At 41.4% G+C, this 23569-nt stretch overlaps 1 protein-coding gene and 1 pseudogene across 1 annotated transcript in view; both read left to right on the top strand.

Annotated features, from left to right (window-relative positions):
* Window positions 1-14671, top strand: part of LOC122894490 — a 148517-nt pseudogene extending 133846 nt beyond the window's left edge.
* PELI2 (pellino E3 ubiquitin protein ligase family member 2) overlaps window positions 1-23569 on the top strand; it is a 321668-nt gene that overhangs the window by 55310 nt on the left and 242789 nt on the right. The window lies entirely within an intron of this gene.

Here is a 23569-nt window from a genome sequence, read left to right as displayed (position 1 = left end):
AGCACATGTCTTAAGCCAGAAAAATTAGAAGCAGCCCATTTTGGGATCATAATGCTAACATGAAAGACTATGGGAACCTTTAACTGCCGGGAGCTGTTTTGTCCACCATACAGAGAAATCTTGCCACCGCAGAGGAGAGCAGGCCTTAAAATGTCAAGAAAGATTTCTGATGACTGCTTGACCCAAGCCATGTCGGAAGCCGGCAGACCTATGTCTCATGGACTATTTGGTGGCATGAACAAAGAAAGGATTCTTTTGTTAAGTTAACGTGAATGAAATTTCTCTCATTTTAAATCAAAACATTCCTGACAAGTATCCACCTTATTTGTAGGATGATGAGGCTGGAGTCTGGACACAGTGGACATTATGGGGAAGCAAGTGGTGGGTTCCGTATATCCAGCAACCAGAGAACACATTTGCAGTAAGTAACACAGAAGGCGTTTCACAGCAACTAATGGGGTCTAGCTTTAAAAGTATTTCTTCTTTTTCATCGGGAATTTGATATTTGAAAATAAAAGATCTCTTACACCGTAGAGGTCCAGATAGTTATGACATGTAAACCAGAGTTTTCGAACAGGCTGGCCAAAGTCATTGGAAACCGCTGCATGATCAAGCAAACTTGAGGGAAACCCAACAGCTTTTCAAGCATGGAACTAGAGTGGAATGAATCAAATGACAAATCTCTCTGCACTTCCACTTTGTCATGAAAATACTAAGTGCTAAACCTTATCATGAAAATGGGCATGTCATGATGCGTAATTTATATTAGGGATGGACTACTTTTCAGGCACAGTGAATTGATTCCCTAGAACAGAAAAAGCTAAAGTAACAATGGTTTGAACAGGACAGGAGCTCCTGTCTATCTCAAGTGAAAGATGTCTGAAAACAAAGAGGCCAGACCTTCTCTGGGGCTCTCCTAAGTCATCAGAGACCCAGGCACTTCCCAGCTCTCTGCTTGCCCTTCCTCATGCTCTGAGTTGGCTTCTCAATCTCCAGCCATCATATCCTTGCCACAGGCAGCTACATGGATATATGGACAAAGAACATACTCGTCCTTTAAAGAGACTGCTCAGAAGTCCCATGGACCTCCCTGGCCAAAACTCAGTCACATGGTCTCTCTTCTTTCAATTGGGTGGCAATATGCCTAGCTAAAGATCAGGGATTCTATTACTTAGGAAAGGGGGAGAGTGGATCTGGGGAGAGGAGGGGTGCAACAGAGTGGGGTGGGAATTCAGGGAGCTTACATCTTTCAAGACTCACAGATGACCTGTGCTGCTTAAACTTGGTATATCTGAAAGGAAGCTGTTGAATTGTTCGTGATGAAGGATATTTGGGCTCTTAACTTTTTGGAAAACCTTTGTGTCCCAGCTTTCTCCGCTTTGCCTTTTATAAAAATCAGGTCCCTTTTGCCTGGTTTGGGGATCAGGGTAATGCTGGCTTCATAGAAAGAGTCTGGAAGTTTTCCTTCTGCTTCAATTTATTGAAACAGCTTCAGGAGAATAGGTGTTATTTCTTCTTTGAAGGTTTGGTAGAATTCCCCAGGGAATCCGTCAGGTCCTGGGCTCTTTTTTTTGGGAGGTTTTTGATCACTGCTTCAATCTCGTTATTAGATATTGGTCTATTCAGGTTGTCGATTTCTTCCTGGTTCAATTTTGGTAGTTTATATTTTTCCAGGAATGCATCCATTTCATCTAGGTTGCTAAGCTTATTGGCATATAACTGTTGATAATAACTTCTGATGATTGTTTCTACTTCCTTGGTGTTAGTTGTGATCTCTCCCTTTTCATTCATAATTTTATGAATTGGGCTTTCTCTCTTTTCTTTTGGATTAGTGTGGCCAATGGTTTATCAATCTTATTGATTCTTTCAAAAAACCAGCTTTTAGTTTCATTGATACGTTCTACTGTATCTCTGGTTTCTACCTCATTGATCTCAGCTCTAATCTTGATGATTTCCCTTCTTATGTGTGGAGTTGGTTTGATTTGTTGTTGATTCTCCAGTTCCTTAAGGTGTAGAGACAGCTGGTGTATTCTGGATTTTTCAATTTTTTTGAGGGAGGCTTGGATGGCTATGTATTTCCCCCTTAGGACTGCCTTTGCTGTATCCCATAGGTTTTGGACCCAAAGGCAAAGGAAACAAAAGTGAAAATAAACTTTTGGGACTTCATCAAAATCAAAAGCTTCTGCACAGCAAAGGAAACAGTCAAAAAAACAAAGAGGCAACCCATGGAATGGGAGAAGATATTTGCAAATGACAGTACAGACAAAAGGTTGATATCCAGGATCTTTGAACTCCTCAAACTCAACACACACGAAACAGGCAAACATATCAAAAAATGGGAAGAAGATATGAACAGACACTTCTCCAATCAAGACATACAAATGGCTATCAGACACATGAAAAAATGTTCATCATCATTAGCCCTCAGGGAGATTCTAATTAAAACCACATTGAGATATCACCTTACACCAGTTAGAATGGCCAAAATTAACAAAACAGGAAACAACATGTGCTGGAGAGGATGTGGAGAAAGGGGAACCCTCTTACACTGTTGGTGGGAATGCAAGTTGGTGCAGCCTCTTTGGAGAACAGTGTGGAGATTCCTCAAGAAATTAAAAATAGAGCTTCCCTATGACCCTGCAATTGCACTCCTGGGTATTTACCTCAAGGATACAGATGTCGTGAAAAGAAGGGCCATCTGTACCCCAATGTTTATAGCAGCAATGGCCACGGTCGCCAAAATATGGAAAGAACCAAGATGCCCTTCAACGGACGAATGGATAAGGAATATGTGGTCCATATAAAAATCAGGTCCCCAAAATGCACACACAAAAACTAGATGTTTCCATTAGTCATAGATTTTTATTTATTGCATGAGCTAGGTTACTCATATGTCTGCAGATGATAGGTTTAAGTCACGATTTTAATGATAAACATTAAATAGGAGTATATTATTTCTTCTCTTACTATGCATATTTTCTAGTTCTTCCCTCTCTGCCCCACCCCCCAAAAGACTTCAGAGATTCTTCATTTGGTTTAAACATTTGGTTGATGGCAGAAAAAGGACTAATACCATTTGGTAGAGGTAGACATAAAATTTTTTCTCAGCTGTTCATTGTTTATCAACCACGGCCATCACCTCTTTACCCCTCTCCAGCCTTCTAAAATCTACAAGGCACTCTGCAGGAAAAAAAGTCTCTTCATGGAACTGTGTGTGAATCCTGGTAGGGGACTGTTTGCCTGGCTGCTGATTGGTGAGAGAAGGATCAAAGCGTTTATGTAGAGACCTCCAGTCAAGATGTCATGATAGATTTTTGTATGTTAATCATACCTTAGTAGTGTGGCTTTAAAAAATCCAAAGGAATCTAAACAACATGGTAGTCTGATACTCAACATTATCCGCTTAAACAAATACATGGATGTGTTATGTATAAAAAAAATTCTAATATCTCAAATGTATAACAAAGATAAATACAAGAATGAGAAAAATACATAAGCCCAGTTTCAAAAATTGGTAATTTTTTCAGTGCCCCCCCAAATTTACCTTAATGTGGTGTTTTTGTTTAAAAGTCTTATACTTAGGGATGCCTGGGTGGCTCAGTGAGTTAAGTGGCTGCTTTCAGCTCGGATCATGAGTTCAGGGTCCTGAGATCAAGTCCCTCCTGGGGTGGGGGAGGAACCTGCTTCTCCCTCTGCCTCCTGTTCCCCCTGCTTGTGCATTCTTTCTCCCTCTAATATAAAATAAATAAATAAAAATAAATAAAATAAATAAAAATATTTATTTTATTTAAAAAAATAAATAAAATAAAAATCTTATATTTATTACGCCATTAATCTTTGTAACCAAAAGTTGCATATACATAGAAATTTAACTTTTTAAATTCCCTGTGACCCAGGCCATAAATGACAAAACAGCTTCTGGATTGGTTATAAATTTTAGCAATATCAAGTTAGTATGAAATAACAAGCATGTGTTACAAAGTTTGGTAATCAAATTAAAAAGTCAAATTTAATTGGAAATTTATCTCAATATGGATAAGGATTTTAATTTTTCATTTCATTCATGTATCAGTGGATAGATATATTTATTGCTAAAATAGGTGAGTTTTCTGCATCAATTCCGTTGCCATTACTGCTCTTGCTGCTGGGAGCTGAGGAATAATATTAGCATGATACAGCCATTATCCACACAGCCTGTGGGGTGAGTCTACTCGAGTTTGCATCTCAACTCTGTGACTTACTGCTCTGTGAACTTGGATGAATAGTCAACCTCTCTGGGATTCCTTTTTCATCGATAAATTAGCTGTCATAGTAAAGCCTACCTTACAGCGTTGTTGTGAGTATGGATTGAGTGTGTGTAAAGCGCATAAACCCATCCCCGACATTTAACAAACATCTGAAAATATTTAAGCAAAATGCTAAGCAAACAGATGAAATAGAAAGTTTTGCTATAGCGTAGTTCCAAATTGCGTTCGTTCCTCTGAGCTATTTGGGGAAAAAAAAAAAATCACGTGATCTGTTTTCCAAAATTATTTGATAGTATATCCAGTGACAATTCCTCCTTCATTTCTGTAAATGGAAAGAATTAGAAATTACCTGACTTGAGGAAGGAGTTGTTAGTCAGTCATCTGACTCATTTACCTTTCCAGTGTCTGCACTAATGTCTCTAACGTTCCTTTGCTTGGTGACCCCAAGGTTTTTATTCCCCTGGGCATCAAAGTAGAGCTCTACATGGAAAATTAATAGGGCCTCTTTTTCTTTCAGCAGCAAAGACAGACTATGAAATGAATTATCTGTCTGAAGGCAAGATCCCGAGATCGGTCTCAGATAGGGGCACCCGGAAACTCAGTGGTCTTCTCGTTGGTAGTGTCTTGGGGATGTCCTGGGACTTCTAGCAGCTACGGCCCTGTTGGAGATCTCTGATAAGTTGCAGGCCCAGGAGTGATGGCAGCCCCCTGGGGTCCAGTTTCTTCTACCCCCCTTCTACCCCCAGGGAAGCAATAGGACTCACCTAGTTTCTCAGTGGCCTGGAGAGTTTAGGTGCCAACAGTTAGCCTACGGTTTGGAGTAGGAGGAGCCAAAATGAGAAGCCAGTTTTTGCAGAACCAGTAAGATAAGTGTACAAAGGGATCCAGAAGCAGGAATTGCTGAGACTTACCCCCTCAGCAGATCTAGTCAAAGGCCCTCAATGCTTTCTCATGAGGGGATTTTTTTCTCATGCTCTTCCTCTTAGCTGTAGGAAACTGGCTTTTGCTTGCTAGCAGAAATGCTGCTTGCTCTAGGCTTGGGGGCTCTGCAAACATCTTGATTCACAGGCTGGAGCAGCCTGGCAGTAGGTAAATGTGGGAACTTGGGGAGAAGGGTCAGGTGGGCCCGACATTGGACGGTGCCCTCTCCGTGAGGCACCTTGTGAGGCACTTGGGTTTCCACTGTTAGCGCACACAAAGGCACCAAGACCGGAAGAAAAATCCTGACTGTGGCTGAGGATTCTTTAGCCTAAACTGAGGGTTGGGTTCACATCAGAGACATGACTTTCCCTCCTTTACCTATAATATAAATTATGACTCTCCCCTATGTATTGCTTGGAAATAGGATTTGTACTGTTTTCCTTCACGTGATTTTTACCCCTACAAGTGAATGCAGTGCAATAGCCAGTGATTTTTTAAATTACCAGTTACTAAAAAATATTCCAGATCACAGCTGGCTAGGAAATGCTCCTGTGCTTTCCCGAGGTGTGGGTGGGTGTGGTGGTGTGCATGCACACTCAGCCTGGGCGGCGAGGGCCCAGCAAAACGCCACCAGCCACACCAAACGTAGGCGGTATATCTCGTGATCCGAGCTGCTCGTGGGTTATTCCATTTTGCTGCCCTCTTTTTTTTGGGGGGGGGGGCGCTCTGGGAGGGAAGAAGTACATGGAGAACCAAGACATTTGTTGAAATTCCATGTGGTTGTGAGAAGCTTTGAGAAGTCATAGATGCTTTATACAATTTAATAAAGGCATTCTGTACGCAACAGCCAGGATGTGGAGAACTGGTAGACCCCTCCCATGGAAAGAAAACATGGGCAATGATAAAAGGAAAAAAAAAAGTTGGGCTTCAAAAGACCCTTGGAGATTATTTATAGAAACAGCCTCAGACAATGAGAACTGACAAAATTATTTTCCAGTGTTAGATAGTCTGGTATCACTGAGGGAACTTTCCATCTGATTAAAAATAATTATTGCTGGCATTAAATCCAGTTGGAATCACCCCGCACGATTTATCTTCTATGTCATGCTGCTACCATATGCCCGACCTTGTGGAGCAGAAACATTCTCTTTCATTCTGATAAATCGTACTTTGTAAATATTTAGAGACGGAAGCACTGGATCGCTGAGCCGTCCTGACAGGGAACATGTGCAAACGAGCCGGTTACTCATGTTCCTGACAGAGACTCCGTTTGAGGGGTAGGGCCCCGAAGCGTTGCTGGAGCCAGGTATGCCTTTCCCAGGAGTGTTGTTCACAAATGACGGCTACTGGAGCCGCGTGGCGGGGCTCTTCGGCGTGAGCTGTGCTTTCCAACAGTGCACACAACACTTCGGAGTAAGACATCTTGCTGTCTGGCTGGTGCCGTATCCGTTGATAAACAGCCCTAGTTATTAAACTGGCTTTTTCTGGATCACTTGATTCAAGGAAGAAATCATACTTAGTGTGACCTTATTTGGAGAAAGGGACCTTACAGAGGTGATCAGGTGAAAATGAGGTTGGTAGGGTGGGTCCCTAATCCACCCCAATCCTTACAAAAGGGGGAAATTTGGACACAGAGACAAACATAGAGGGAAGACAATGTGAAGATACATAGAAGACTGTCACCTGCGAGCCCAGAAGAAAGGCCTAGAACAGCTTTTCCCCTCACAGCCCTTGCCCAACCCAGCCAATGTCTTGATTTGGGATTTCTGGTCTCCGAAACTGTGAGGTAATGAATTTCTGTTGCTGGAGCCACACAGTCTGTGATTCTTTGTTACAGCAGCCTTAGCAAATGCTTACAGAAAGAAACCATGCCCAGTGTTCTTTGGGGTGGGGGGAGGGTTCTGTTTGGGGGAATTTGAGTTCCCTAAAAGAGAGGGACTTCTACTTTACTCTCCAGGTAGGAGCTGTTTGGAGGAATCCCTGTTCCCCTCTCCCCTCCTGTGAGAAGGAGTAGCTCATGGGATCACGACATTGGGATGCAGGTCCCTAACTGTGGGCCCAGCATATGGCACCTTGCTCTCTCTGGGACTGTCTCGCCTCCAAACTCCGCCTCCTCTCCATCTACTCTGCTTCCTTGCAGCAAACTGTCCAAGCCAAGCTGCGCACTCCCGGTGGTTGGGTGACTCCCTTCCTCCCGGGCTTTACTTGGGCTCTATCTGAATGGAAAGCATCAGAAGTTCATCAGTCTCAGGCCCAAGCTGCCCCTCTGTCTTGCATCTGCAGTGACAATGCTGGTGGTCTGACATCTGTTGTCTTCGTCCCTTGTGAGGATACTCTGTTGTCCAGGACTGTAGCACCTGGGATAGACTCCTTAGAGTTTACTTGATATAATGTTAGTTTGTGGGGGTCCTTGACTCTTGTAAGGAGTAGAAATGGACCATGATACTCAACCTCATAGTTTGTGTATGGGTGTGCCTTCCTCAGAATTGGAACTGTTAGAAAAACATAAATAGTAGTGATTTCAGCATTTAGTTACCGTTGGATTTGAGTTGGAAATTTCTGTTCATGCCATTTATGAACATCTGACACGTGCCCCCAAATGAGGAAACTTGCCAGATCAGCATTTCTCTGTAATTGTGGATGCTTCAGTTAGCCTATAGAAAATCATTCTCTAACTATGTCTAGACCATTTCCAATGCACTTTTTAAAAACGAATATCTCGGGGAGCCTGGGTGGCTTAGTGGGTTAAGCCTCTGCCTTCGGCGCAGGTCATAATCTCAAAGTCCTGGGATCAAGCCCCTCATCGGGCTCTCTGCTCAGTGGGGAGCCTGCTTTCCTTTTCTCTCTCTGCCTGCTTCTCTGCCTACTTGTGATCTCTCTCTCTGGGTCAAATAAATAAATAAAATCTTAAAAAAAAAAAAAAGGAATATCTCAGCTGCCCCATTCTGCCCCCATTCTGAAATCTGTAGCTTTAAATTTAGCATCTACCAGGAGCAAGGGTGAGTATCTTAGGACATATGTCTTACCTTACATTGTTAAAAATCATTTATCCATCTTGAATACATCTCCCCAGATATTAACCATGTGTTATTTATCGGGGTGAAAGAGGTTTTTCTACTCAGCAAAGCCAGGGTTTAGTAGCTCTCTGATACAGAAAATGAATTGTGCAAAAATAATGCCAATTGTCATTAGAAACAATGAGCAAGAGGAAGAAAAAGAAGGAAAATGTAGGACAAAGGAGCAAATTCACTGTTGTTCAAGTGCCCAGAAAAGATGCTATAAGGAGTTAGAGAGCCTCCTTTTCTTGTCTGGAATGGATGGACCAGAGCCCAGCCATGCAGTCAGACAGGGTGGGGTGCGGTGGGAAGAAGGAGTGTGGGGAGAGGAAGAAGGAGATAAGGAGTGGATGCTAGCAAAGTGTGGAGACACAGAGATAAAGAAGTAGAGGAAAGTATGTGTCTGCATATATTTTCTCCTGATTGAACGTACACAGTTAAATTAAACACCAGGGCTTTTCTAAAGACTCACCAATTCCTATAGTTATATACTAGACAATGGTATTTTAAAATAGCATTTATGTAGAATATAGGTCCATAGTTCTTTATCCTTCTTTAAATAAGAACCACTTTACATAGAAGAATTCAGGTTTTGCAAGTGATGCACGCAGATGGTCCAGGTTGACATGTCTCTAATGGAAACAGATGATTTGGAAAAGAGCAGATTCAGCATTTTTCACTAACTGGTGAGGAGGGAAAGGTTTTTAACTCTGAGTAGCAAAAACAGTACATGCCCAAGGACTACAGTCCACCATTGTTACTAAAGGATGGATGTCTAATTCATTTCCTATCCATGGGATGCATCTTCTGGTTTTGACTACAGTGGACTATGACAGGGGCAGAGGAATACTGGAGGAACCCATGTTCACCCTGACTTCCAAGGAATATGGCATGGCAAGAAGTGGAAATGGATTGTCCCATCCATGACACTCCAGAGTACAGCTCAAGGGGGAGAGGGGTTGATGTGTAATGATAATGATAAATTAAACGTGCAGCTCCAGCTTAAATGAGTCTAATGACAAGTGTTGGAGACTCTTCAGAAATAGATATGGACAGTTCTTGCTTAGAGCTTGGTTGCCATCCCAAAGATATGGTTAATAACCTGTGGCTTTTGTGCTTTTTGGAGAAGTGCCAAAGTATCCTGTCTCCAAGGAATGGTGTGTCTCATCTTCATGTTTTTGTACACACCATCAGAATGTTGCCCACTGCCTGCTTTGACTTTCTCAATTTTATGTGATCTTCAAGGATTCTATAAAATCTCATCTTTTCCCATGAAATTTCTTGGCTTGCCCAGGCAGTGATGATTTTAATGTAATCCCATAAAGCTTAGTATATATATTGTCTATAGCTGGTATGAATTTTGCTTCACTACCATGCTGGGTTGATCAAAAAAATCCGAGTAATGAGTTCATCCCAAGCATTAAATTAGATGACTTGGAAGTCCACTGGCCAGGATGACAAAAAAATCAATCTCAGTTCTTACTGGGATTTGCCACCCCACCCCATTACTCAAAGGCCCCGTGGGTCTTACAGAATCTGGCGTAGTCTGCCTTTTGTCCTTATTTGGGACTTCTGAGATGTTTCTTGTCCCACTCAGTTCTGCCTTCCATGCCACTTGGGGCATGGAGGCCTCTGAAAAGGCTGGGAGATCTAGAATACAGAGCTGAACCTTCCCTTAAAAACAGAACTCTACCATTCTCCTCTTAGTTTTGTCCACCTCCATACAATGCTAAAAAGGCTAAGCCTTGAAAACCCTGGGATTTACAAACTTCAATCCATTCTACTCTCAAGGAATCCTGTACCCTGGCTCCCTGTCTCATTTCTACCTCTACCCCTCCAAATATTTCCTAGTCATCTCTACCCCACCCCCTGGCAAAGCCCATGTACCTGTGTTTCAGTGAGCCTTTAGAAATACATCTTGAGGAGGGGGTTTGGGGGGCAGGGTTGCTGATACCTGTTATTTCTCTTTTACTTACTCACCCAATTATGCTCTCATTTGGCATTCACCATATAGGGCTTTGTATTTACTACTTGTTGACCTTTTTCAAGTCAGTGTCTCACCTACGCAACTAGATTATAAATTTCTGCCTACACTGACCATACATCAGAAGTGTTTATAGTCCTTACAGTGCCAGGGATATAATGGTTTATTTTTATTAATAGATGAAGAAACACAGTTGGTGGGGTGTTTTTTGTTTTTGTTTTTCCTATCTAATTTCTCTTTACTGAATCTGGTAGGTTTTCTTGTAGGACCTTTTGAAAGGTGAAAGAAATTCACTATAACCACTAAACATGATTTATATTTTAGGACCTTGTTCAAACACCATCCCTTCAATGTAGCCTTCCCTGAATTCTCTAAATAAGAGTAATTCTTTTTTCTCTAAGTTTATAAAATATTTTAACCCATTCTCTCCTTTTCTTGGTCTAGATTTCTGGATATTGAGAAAATTGTACATGGGGTGGCTGAGGGCTCCGATTCTGGAACCAAGTCACTTGGTTCCAAAATCTAGGTATGTTGCTTCCTAGGTTTGTGATTTTTGACAGGTTTTCTCATTTGGAAAACAGTGATAATAACAGTAGCAATCTCCTGTTAAGTATTAGGTGAGTTTATACACAGAAACCACTTGGGACAGAGTGAGTATTCGATATGCCTTGGCCATTAATATATGCTGATTTGGCTCACAGTGGTTCAGCATTAATTTAGAAATCTCTAATCATAGCAGTAATGTGATAATAACATGGAGTGAATGGAAGGAAAAGAGATATATACTAATAAAAATGGATTTTTAAAAGAAATCACTGATTGAACATACGCAGTAATCAAAACTAACTGATAAAATGTTTCCTCAATGAGCACCTTTGATGATCTGCTTCAAAGAGGGAAATTATCTGTAGTTAGCATATCTGTTTTTGCAAAGATTGCTTCTAAAGTGTCTGAGTGTTGAAAACAATTTGCTCTGCCCAGCACTCGAAAGACTTAACAGCTTTATGTAATCATGGATGCTAGATACATGTACATTTCACGAACCAAATAAAGGTGTGGTTCTACATCGAAAAAAAGAAGTTCCCATATTATTTTAAATGACCCAAGTTAGGTAATGTCTGATGGATTACAAACACTAATTTGTCTCAACTCAATGAGGCTTTCCCACTTGGTGATCGTTTAATCTAAGGATATCAAATACAAATGACCTGGAATGCTTTTAGGAACTGAATCAGACCCAGTTTTTCTAAAGATGATAGAGATGTAGTTTAGATTGAGGCTCTTTGGGGAAAAAAAAATAAAATAAAAGGCTGAGATGGAGATTTGTTTGAAGGAGGTTTATTGGGGGGTGCTTTGAGAAACTTCCTGGAAGGAAGTGAGGGGAGTTGAACTGGGGTGGGGGAGGGGTGAATTTTGATGAAGTTGCCACAGAGATCTGTTTTGATCCCATAGGAGCTCTGGAGCTAAGGGTGGTCCTTCGTAATTACCCAAAATTGAGGCAAGGGTCTAGGCTTCTGTATGACCAATAAAAGCACACACAAACACACACATGCACAAACACACACACACACACACTGACAAGCTTGGGAAAGGAAGGGACAGCTAACACTGTGCAGTGTAGCTCCTGTCAACTATTGGCAAATTGCAGAGGGTAACTTAACTGTGAGGCTTCATCAGCCACTCCAGAGAACTGAGGGAAGGAATGTCTAGATGCTAAAATCAGGATCTGGGTGTAACACCATAGCATCTAATACACCACACCAGTGAGACAACAAATCATATGAAGTGGTTTTAAAGTTTATGAAGGAGATGATGTACTGGCAGACCCTAATTTTAGTGCTGAACAAATTACCCATGTCTTCCTTGCCCAGGGTTCTCATGTGGAAATCGGAGGTGCTCTATGAGGAGTGGCCCAGATGGATCTTAGAAGAAAAAAGTCAACTAAATCTGCCTTAGAACATTCATTGACAGCCCATTATCAAGGTTTATACTATTTTAATTAAACATGCTCCCAACACCTGGTGATTTTAGCCCTAGGACCAAAAGAACAGCTCATCCCTCCCTCGCCTATCAAATTTACTTTGATTCTTTGTGGCGCAAAAGTAGGAGTGGGGGGTGGGGAGGTCAGTCTGGCCATTATGTGGATGATGAAATTCATAGAATATTTTTCGTCACCATCAGATCTATACTGAAAATGAGGAAAACGGAAGGATTCTGCCTCTGTGCTGGGAACTTGTGCACATCTTACTCTCTCATGGTGTCATAATACAATGCATTTATTTTAAATTTGATTAGAAACCAGGAGTGAACAATGCATATTAGTTGATCCATGCATTTCAGCGAACAATAAATTTGAGTCCCTGGATTGATTTCTCTTTGCAAGCCAATAAAGTAAGTAGACCTTGCATTATTTATCACTGGTCATCCAATGTAATGTTTAAGTCAACAGAACCACTCTGCTTTCTATGTTTCCTCAGGGAGGGTAGCAGGCTTATTTAGGGGAGATCAGGATACAGCATCAGAGCTCTACTCTGAATCTTTCAAAACTCAACAAAAGGGCCTCCAGAACTTTCTTTTTTCTTTCTTGAGCACACATGTGGATAAGGACAGACAGTTCATCTGTAGCCTTAGAAAGATGATAATAGACCAAAATGAAACCCAAGTATATTTTTACCCATCAGATGAGTCATTTTTCCCGTGAGGTTAATGATCATTAATGACTTTAATTAGGGAGTCAGCCAAAGTATTTATCTTGGAAAACGTGTATCCATGTGGTTTGCACTATTGGATTTTAGCTCTCTGCTGTGATGGCGCCCTTTCAAAACACCCTATTAATGTGAAATCTCATTGGTGCTGTCTACTTAGGTTGTAGTACTGGGGGCATATTTTACAGCGACAGTGGCGAGGTTTAGCCTGGCATTTAACTAACTGTGGGGCTAGAATTATTGTTGTTCATCTGAGTTTCCAACTTGGAATTTGTAAGATAAATGAGCCAGTTGCATCTATTCTCTAGCAATTAACTGGTAATTGGGGCATTTAATCAGAATACTGACTTGAAGGACTTGAGCCTGATTAGCTGCTGTTGGCATGAACAAAAGATCCAAATCCTAGTTTATCTCATTCATGTGCTATATTCACACCTGACGTCCAGATCAAACCCAGATCCAAATAAATGAATACTGATGAAAATGCTTTATGGAGGTGAAATAGATTTAGAAGCCAAGCTTCTTCAAAATACCTAGGTTAATAATATTCTTTCTAGGGCTGCCTAGGTGGCTCAGTGGGTTAAGCTTCAGCTCCGGTCATGATCTCAGAGTCCTGGGATCGAATCCCCACATTGGGCTCTCTGCTCAGCGGGGAACCTGCTTCCCCCACTCTCTCTCTACCTGCCTCTCTGCCTACTAGTGATCTCTCTCTCTCTGTCAAATAAATAAATAAAATCTTTTATAAAAAAAATAATAAGGTCCTCGAAACCAGGGTGGCTGCCTCGCTTTCCGCGTGGTTGGCCCTTCAGCCGGGGACCAGGACCCTGCGTGTTTTCTGTACCTCTGTGACTCTGGCCACCTGCTCCACTATACCAAGCCTACATACAGCAGACAGAACACCCAGATATAAAAGACTGCTGAGAAGAAAGGCACTACCTTCCAGGATGGAGAAAATGACTGTTGACCAAGATTGGCCTAGTGTTTATCCTGTTGCAACACCATTTAAACCCTCTGCTGTACCTCTTCCCATTCGAATGGGCTATCCAGTAAAAAGCGCAGTGTGCATGGCAAAGGAGGGAAATCTAGAACTATTAAAGATCCCCAATTTTCTGCATTTAACTCCTGTAGCAATTAAAAAGCACCGTAAAACTCTTAAAGATTTCTACACTGAGTGGCCAGCTGCACTGGACAGGGATGAGAAATGTGAGAAGCATTTTCCCATTGAAATGGACACAACTGATTAAGTTTCAGTAGGACCATCTATTTGAAACCCCAAAGCATGAGTAGAACCCTTAAGGGTTAAACTTTCCAGTTTGAATTTAGATGATCATGCAAAGAAGAAACTCATTAAACTTGTGGGAGAGCGATACTGCAAGACTACAGAGGTACTTACCATCGAAACAAACAGGTGCCCTTTAAAGAGACAGAATTGGGATTATGCACTATATCTGCTAACAGTTTTATACCATGAGTCTTGGAAAACTGAAGAATGGGAGAAAGATAAGATTGAAGCAGACATGGAAGAGTATGTATGGAACAGTAGCTCCTCTGAAAAAAATATCCTGGAAACACTTCTCCAAATGAAAGCTGCTGAGAAAAATCTGCAAGTAAATAAAGAAGAGCTCCTTGCTACAAAAGAAGTTGAAGAGTACAAAAAGTCTGTTGTTAATCTTAAGAATGAAGGGGACAATGAAGATACCCTTTCTCAGTACAAAGAATCAGTGAAGAAACTGTTAAATCTAATGTGATTTATTTAGAAAAAAATAATAAAAAATATTCTTTCTATAATTATTTGTTATTCATCTACTTGGTGCAAGAAATTCCTCCCAGGTATATAAACATGAATAATATGGCTGTTGAATTCAAGAAGACTTGGTTAGCTTAAGTTTCACTTGAATAAATCAAGATAAATAACTATCCCTCTGTGTCTTCTGTGAAAACCAGATAACCATCATACTTCATGGTCCACACAGTGAAGACCAACAGACAAGCTTTTGTGGTATGTGCCAAAATTACCAAGATTAACGTACGTATCATTAAAGTCAGTAGTTCAAGTCTCACTGTATATTAGAATCACCGGAATGTTGAGGCACCTGGGTGGCTCAGTCGGTTAAGTGTCTGACTCTTTGTTTCAGGTCAGGTCATGAACCATGTCTGGCTCCATGCTCAGTAGGGAGTCTGCTTGGGATTCTCTCTCTCCCTCTACCCCTCCCGACCTAAAATTTAAAAAATAAAAAAGAATCACCTGGAGTGTTTTCAAAAACAAAGATTCTAGGGGCTCCTGGGTGGCTCAGTGGGTTAAAGCCTCTGCTTTCGGCTCAGGTCATGATCCCAGGATGCTGGGATTGAGCCCTGCATTGGGCTCTCTGCTCAACAGGGAGACCTGCTTCTCCCTCTCTCTCTGCCTGCCTCTCTGCCTACTTGTAATCTGTGTCTGTCAAATAAATAAATAAAATCTTAAAAAAAACAAAAACAAAAACAAAAACAAAGATTCCATACCCTGAACTTGTTAAATCAGAATATTGGGGTTTGGGACCTTTGCATCAATTTCTCAAGTAGCTTAGGTGATTTTTAATGTGTTAATTAATAACTGTTGACATAACCAAAAAATTTAATTTAACTTTCAGATTATGGATACATAGTTAGAGCAAGAAGATAGACGATCCTAAGAGTGTGTGAGGCCATAGGACAAACAGGTGTGGATATGAAGGGGTGGAATGGAGCCAGGCAACTATCCTCTGGCATCTGAGTCTAGCCTTGCAATTGCCTCTCCACTCATGAATGCCTGACCTTACTTGTCAGCAGAGAACTGCAAGAGAATGGCCTCTGCTTTCTATCTGCCTTCCAAAGCTCAGGCAAGTGTCATTTGAGGCCTCTTCACCTTTGGAGAATAGGAAGAAACCATAAAAGGAGGGTGGAATGGGGTTGAGCTGAACAATGGAAGTATCGTCCACAGGCATCCCTCAGAGATGGAACTCATCCATTCTTTTGGTTTCAGCTGCTGTCTAAACGATGATGCCACTAAAATCAATATCTGCGGCTAATACCTCTTCTCTGCCATTCAAATTTATGTACCCAGATGCCTTGCAGACAGCCCCACCTGGGTATTCTATGTAACACAGGGTCAACATATCCCCGGATGAACTCATCTTGCTTGCTACTCTTATTCCTCTTCTCGTGCACCAGTTCCCAGTTGCTGGGAATGTCACTGTCATCCACCCAGGCACCTAGACTGGATTCTTTTTTTTCTTAAATTAACATATAATGTATTATTTGTTTCAGGGGTACAGGTCTGTGAATCGCCAGGTTTACACACTTCACAGCACTCCCCATAGCACATACGCTCCCCAGTGTCCATAACCCAGCCACCCCATCCTTCCCAACCCCCTCTCTTCCAGCAATCCCCAGTTTGTTTCCTGAGATTAAGAGTCTCTTCATGGTTTATCTCCCTCTCTGGTTACATCTTGTTTCATTTTTCCCTCCCTTCCCCTATGATCCTCTGTCTTGTTTCTTAAATTCCTCATATCAGTGAGATCATATGATAATTATCTTTCTCCAATTGACTTCTCTTCGCATAATACCCGCTAGTTCCAACCATGTTGTTGCAAATGGCAAGGTTTGGGGGTTTTTTAATGGCTGCATAATATTCCTATACATATCACATCTTCTTTATGCATTCATCTGTTGATGGACATCTGGGTTCTTTCATAGTTTGGCTATTGTGAACATTGCTGATATAAACACTGGGGTGCATGTACCCCTTCAGATCACTACATTTATATCTTTAGGGTAAATACCCAGTAGTGCATTTGCTGGGTCGTAGGGTAGCTGTATTTTTAACTTTTTGAGGAACTTCCATACTGTTTTCCAGAGTGGCTGTCCGGCTTGCATTCCCACCAACAGTGTAGAAGGGTTCCCCTTTCTCCACATCCTTGCCAACATCTGTCATTTCCTGACTGGTTAATTTTAGCCATTCTGACTGGTGTGAGGTGGTACCTCACTGTGATTTTGATTTGGATTTCCCTGATGCCGAGTGATGTGGAGCACTTTTTCATGTGTGTGTTGGCCATTTGGATGTCTTTGCAGAAATGTCTGTTCCTGTCCTCTGCCCATTTCTTGATTGGATTATTTGTTTTTTGGATGTTGAGTTTGATAACTGCTTTATAGATTTTGGATACTGGCCCTTTATCTGATACGTCGTTTTCAAATATCTTCTCCCATTCTCTCAGTTGTCTTTTGATTTTATTGACTGTTTCCTTTGCTGTGCAAAAGCTTTTTATCTTGATGAAGTCCCAATAGTTCATTTTTGCCCTTGCTTCCTTTGCCTTTGGTGATGTTTCTAGGAAGAAGTTGCTGAGGCTGAGGTCAAAGAGGTTGCTGTATTCTTAAACTCTGTGCTGAGCTCCCGCCTTTGCCTCCTCTCCCATATCTAGTCTCCTAGAATGTCCGTCTTCTGAGTCTTTCTCATTCATCCTGTATTCCCAGGCCTACTACCACTGTTCTAGCTTAAACTGCCATCATTTCTGACCTGGATTTCTGCAACAACCTCCTAATGGGTTTCCCTAGTGCCGATCTTCAACCTCTCAAATCTATATCCTTCATAATGTTGACATGATTATGTTAAACACAGATATGCCACATTGGCTCCCTGATTGATGGTTCTTCATCACCTGTTGAAATAGCCTTAAAATGTGCCTGCCCATTAAAATTTATATAGAATATATTATAAGAGATATCTTGGGGCTCTTAAAGCTTTTAATGCCTGAACCCCACTTAAGACCAACTGGATCAAAATCTCTGGGGCTAGAGCTCAGGAATCAATATTTTTTTAAAAGCCCCCTAAATTGGTTCTAATATGTACCTAGAACATGTTAGGCCAAATTCTCTTCTGGCTATCTATTGCTGCACAACAAAACTTTGTTGGCTTGAACAACCACCATTTTGTTACATCTCACAATTTCATGGATTGCAAATCCAGAGAGAATTTACTTGGGTAGTCTCCTGCTTTACATCAACTGGGATCATTTGTTGGTATTTAAATGACAGATGGGCTGGTCTGGAGTTGCCCAAGATGGTGTCCCTGAAGTCAGAAAGGGTGAACTCCATGGGCACATTGACCAGAGTGCCTATATATGGTTTTTCAGTCTGACAATCTTAGATGAGTTGGTCTTGTTACATGGGGGACTGCTTTCATGACCTGCTACCCAGAATATGGTCCACAGGCCAAGCAGTCCCGGCATCATCACCTGGAAGCTTGTTAGAGAACGAAGAATCTCTGCCCTGCCCCCCGACCCCAGTCCTTCTGAGTCAGAATCCCCTTCTTACCCATACTCACAGCGATTTGTGCACACTCTCATGTTTGAGAAGCACTGACCTGTAGGGCAAACTCTGATATCCTTAATGTATTTGAGGTCTTCTTTCATCTGACACTTGTACTTGCAGTGTTAAAATTATCCATTCTTGCCCGCACTTTCAGATGCAGGATCACCTAGTGACTTTCATCCCTCTGTACTTTATTTTCCATGTTTCTGCGTATTGCTCTCCCTGCCTGTAATATCTTTCCTCCTTCTTCCTTCCACCAGACGCTCAACACTCCTCCTTTCTGTTAAGCGCCGGTATCGCTTCCAGCAGGATGCCTTGCCTGACCCCCTCCCACGTGTGACTTAAGGTGCGGTGCTTTCCACTGTGCAGGCGTAGCTCCTGGGTAGATCACTGTCACTGCACTTGTGATATTGGTGTTTAGATTTATACCAAATTTTCTGTTTCAGGTCAGCATTCTCCATGAGACTGTGAGCTCCTCATGGGCCAGACTTATGCCGTAATTACATCTCTTCCCACCACTTAAGGAAATAAGAATAATAGTTGCTCAGTTAATGGTTACTAAATGAAAAGTAGTATTTATGAGTATATAATTATGACTAAAATTGTTCTCAGAAAGTTGTTTGGGCAGAAGCACCATGGAGCCTTTGAAAACTATCTTCCTGAGCGAGCCTCATTGCTAGAGATTCTGACTGAAGAGACTTGAGTGGAAGCCAGACATTAGTATGTGGAAGAAAGGTCATGGGTGATTCTGAGCCACAGTCAGGGTATCAAACTATGGTTCTGGATATTATGATGAATAAAAATATGTTTTCCTTGCTATTTTGTATTAACTAATCTCACTATTTAGTACTTTTGTCCAAATAAGTGAGCAAAAAAATTTCAAGACAGTTACAATGCCAAATTATAGGAGACTGTGATAATACTATGAATATATTTATAATTCAAGTAGCTCTAGGTTAGCAATCAGTGAGTACAGATGTCATCTCATTAGAGCTGACCCTTAGTATTTATCCCAGACATTGGATGTAAGGCAGAGTAATCCCTGAGACAAAGGAGTTAGCCCTATGATCCATCTGTTCCTTCTTTGAGGGTCTGTAGGGTTCTGGAGGGAGAATCCATGTCTCCCTGAGTTGAGAAGATAGAATTCAGAGTCTGGGGGGTGCCAAGGAAGTTAATGTCTGCAGGGAGAATCCCAGGGAGGAGAAAGTTCCAGAGAAAGAGAGCTCTGAAGATCTGAAGAGGGACCTCTCAAGCCTTCACCTGATTGCTGATTAACATGCGAGGAAAGGACCCAAGGCTGGAGAAAGAATCTCCAAAAATGATGAGAACAAAACAGTTTTCAGGGCTCATGTAGTGCTGGAGATGGTTTGGGGTTTTGCCAGCCAGAGTGGAAAAACGTCATCATTCACATAACTCATCAAACCTTAGGTAGAGTCCTCTTAACAGTGTTGCCTCAGTAGTCAGGAAAATTATCCCTAGACCAAAGACTGCTTGGAGCCTGCCCTAACAAAGCTTAAAAGCCAAGTCTTGAGAGGATCAGACTGTTTCTGGTTAACTTAACTGTGTCCCAGAACAAGCTCAGAACTCGTTACAGGAACACCTAAATATTGGCACTCAATAAAGTAAAACTCACAATGTTTCAGGACCCAGTAAAAAATTATCAGGCATACAAAGGGCCACAAAAATATGACCCATAATAAGAAGAAAAATCAGCCAACCAAAACCAACCCAGAAATGACACAGATGACCCAGAAATGACATGGCAGATATTAAATAAAAAAGAAAGAAAAGAAAAGCACCCAAATAGAACCCCCAAAGATGAAAATATGATGTCTGGGATGAAAGCTACACAGAATGAGATTAACTGCGGGTATCTGGGGAGCCTGATAATACGTGTTGAGAGCATGAAGGAGGAGTAACTGAAACATATATATGTGTAGACAGTGACCAGAGTTTTTCCAAATTTGGTGCAAATTAAATCCTATAGTTTCAAGAAGCTCAATAAGCCTGAACACAAATATTAAAAAAAAAAAAATGAAGAAAATGACACAGAGGACAACATAATCAAATTGCTTAAAATCAGTGATCATGCAAAAATCTTAAAAGCAGGTAGAGCAGGGGCACCTGGATGGAAGAGTCAGTTAAGTGTCAGCTCTTGATTTCAGCTCAGGTTTTGATCTTAGGGGTGCTGAGATCAGCCCGTGTGGGGTGCAGAGCCTGCTTAAGTTTCTTCCCCTCCCTTTCTTTGCCCCTTCCCCCACTTGCTCTTTCTCTCTCTCTCAAATAAATAAATAAAATATTTTAATAAAAAGCAATTAGAACAAAAAAGATACATTATTTTCAGAAAAGCAAAGACTAAAAGTTACAGTAGATTAAATCACCAGAAGCAGTACACCCCAGGGGATGGTGGAGAAATGTCATGAAGTACTGACGTAAAAACACAGAGTCTAGAATTCTTGGTCAGCAAAAAATATGTATTGAAAACAAAGGTAAAAGTGAGACTTTCAAGCATTCAAAATCTGAGAATTCCCCCCCACCCCCAGCAAGCCAGCCTTAAAGGAAGTCCTTCAGGCAGAAGGAAACGAATACCACATGGGAATCTGGGTCTACATGGGTATGAGGCACACCTATAAATACAGCCTTTTTTTTCTTATTTCTAATTATTTTAAAAGATAACTGGCAGTCTAAAAATCATAACAACGTGTTGTGAGGGTTAGAACATACGTAGAAGTCAAATGTCTGAGCACAAACAACACACAAAGGCCAGGAAGAGGGAAATGGAAGAATGTTGGTATCAGGTTCTTGGGCTCTATGTGATGTATGAATAATGTCAGTTGAAGTTAGACTGGGTGGGGAGAGAAGCAGGAGGAAGAGATTATGGAAAAACAAGAAAATGGGGGTGTGACATACACATTCATTATCTTGACTATAGCGATAGTTTCATACAAGTATACATATATCAAAACATTGGATTTTATATTTTTTGTGCAACTTGATGTATATCGATTTTACCTCAACAAAGCTGTAAAAAGAAGAAAAAAAAAACACCCGAGACAATTTCACACTCATTAGACTTGCATAATTCAAAAAAGTCATCCACCAATGTCAGGTGTTGTCAAGGATAGGACTATATACTGGAGAAGGAAGTAGAAATTTTGCATGACCTCTTTGGGAAGCAGATTGGCAATACCAAGCTGAAGATGGACAGATGAATGTCCTTTCCATGTTGGACTTCTACTTCCAGGCCATGATGGTAAGAAAAATTACATATGTGCACCCCAAGACATGTCTAAGTATATTCAATGAAGCATTATTTCTAATAGCAAAAAATTGGAAACAACTCACACATCCATCAGTAGGGGAGCAATAAATATAAGCTTATTTGCACATATATTAAAACATATTTGTATATTGTAAAGCATAAGTAAACTGTGGTGTTGGCATTTGATGAGATGGGATACAGAAATCTTTTTCTGACTTTTATGTGCAAAGAAACCACCTGGGGATCTTTAGGTCTGGGATGGGGCTTGGGGATCTACCTCTTTGAAGAAGCCTCCTGGTGCTGCTGCTGCTTCCAATCTGTGGTATTCTGTGTAGTAAGACAAGACTGCATGCATGAACTCAATGTCTTTGTAAAAGAAAGGAAGAAGGAAGGAAGGAAGGAAGGGCAAGTTACCAAAAGATTTGTGCAGTATGATGGCTTTGATGTAAAAGTTTAAGAATACAAAGCAGTACTATACATTCTCCATGGATATGAATAAATGTAAAATTTTTTAAAGAGATTGAAAACACAGACAAGAAAGATAAGTAGCAGGAGAAGTTGATTGTAGGAAGGGAGAAAAAGAAACACATAGTGCCGAAGAGGGAAACATGACCGTCTACCTTAATCCTGGTAGACTGTTGTGTTTATATTTTTAAAAAGCCCTGGGGTAACCCCTAAAACAGAACCATTTGTTCCTTGTTGGATGTGTACCTAATGTTTTATAGGGTTCTGAGAACTATAACATATTTTAAGCTTATAGAAAACAAACACAAAAGGAAATTAATACCCAAATACAACCTATTACACAGTTCAATTTTCATGAAAACAGTGCTAGAAATCAACATACTCAAGGCCAAAATGGTGATGTTGTCACTGGGTCTTGAAGCCAGAGAGCCTCACTACTGCTTCACAAAATGAAGTAGAATTTCCTTTTGGTTGCACACCACATCTTGGTAGATAGAGACTCTAGTGCCCTCTCCTTCGTGTGACCTTAGTCTCCCTAGGCAGAGGCTACCTTGTAATGAGATTTTCTTTCTTTGGGCATCAGGTTGTATCCCAGTATAGTTGAAGTTTATGGGACAGATATGTTTATGTCTGATGCAACTTGGTTATAATACAATATTTTGAATGTGGTGACCATGCTACATTAGAAAGCTAAGTGTAGGGGCGCCTGGGTGGCTCAGTGGTTAAGCCGCTGCCTTCGGCTCAGGCCATGATCTCAGAGTCCTGGGATCGAGCCCCGCATCAGGCTCTCTGCTCAGCAGGGAGCCTGCTTCCTCCTCTCTCTCTGCCTGCCTCTCTGCCTGCTTGTGATCTCTGTCTGTCAAATAAATAAATAAAATCTTAAAAAAAAAAAAAAAAGAAAGCTAAGTGTAGGAATTGATGTAGCCATGATTTTAAAGTGTGAGTTAGTTTTCTCTGATTTCCTTTGACGTGACAAGACACTCAACCTTCACATCTGGCTACCCTCTTGCAGAAACAGGGCTACATGAGCTAGGCCCCCATAGCAAGGATCCCAGAGCCATCAGTCTGAGGAATTGGGACAGTCACCTGGTCTGCACTACTGCCTATGCAACTTCTGAGACCTAACATGCAGTCTGTTTCTTCCCCCAAGAGAATGAAGAATGGACCCAAATTCCCAAGAACTCATAAGCCATCAGAACAACTTGCTCTTCATCAGAACAACAAAGATTACACTGAGCCCATATGAATGGTTGAGAAACTTTAGCCCCCTTTTTTTTAATATATAGAATCCTCACTTTTCCCTCCAATCCAGTCATAGAACAGCAGGTTGCATTTAAGTGTGCTTGGTTTGGGTGTGGAATCGAGTCTTTCCTTCTGTGCAGTGGAAAAAGATTGCACTTCATTTCCAGGCCTAGAACATGATGTCAGCCATCCTGCTAGATTGCACTGGGTGCAGGGGGTCCCCGCCACAGTAACCAGTGAGGTTGAAAGCATGATGGCCACTGTGATCAATGTCAAGCCAAGCCAGGATTCTGAAGCCTGGAGCCCTGGCAGGTCCACAGAGGTGCCCCTCGAGGGGTGGAACTTGGCTCTTGTCCCTCTCACCA

Source organism: Neovison vison, chromosome 13 (genome assembly GCF_020171115.1).
Source record: "Neovison vison isolate M4711 chromosome 13, ASM_NN_V1, whole genome shotgun sequence".
NCBI classification, from domain to species: domain Eukaryota; kingdom Metazoa; phylum Chordata; class Mammalia; order Carnivora; family Mustelidae; genus Neogale; species Neogale vison.
This window is presented reverse-complemented; position numbering and strand designations above follow the sequence as displayed.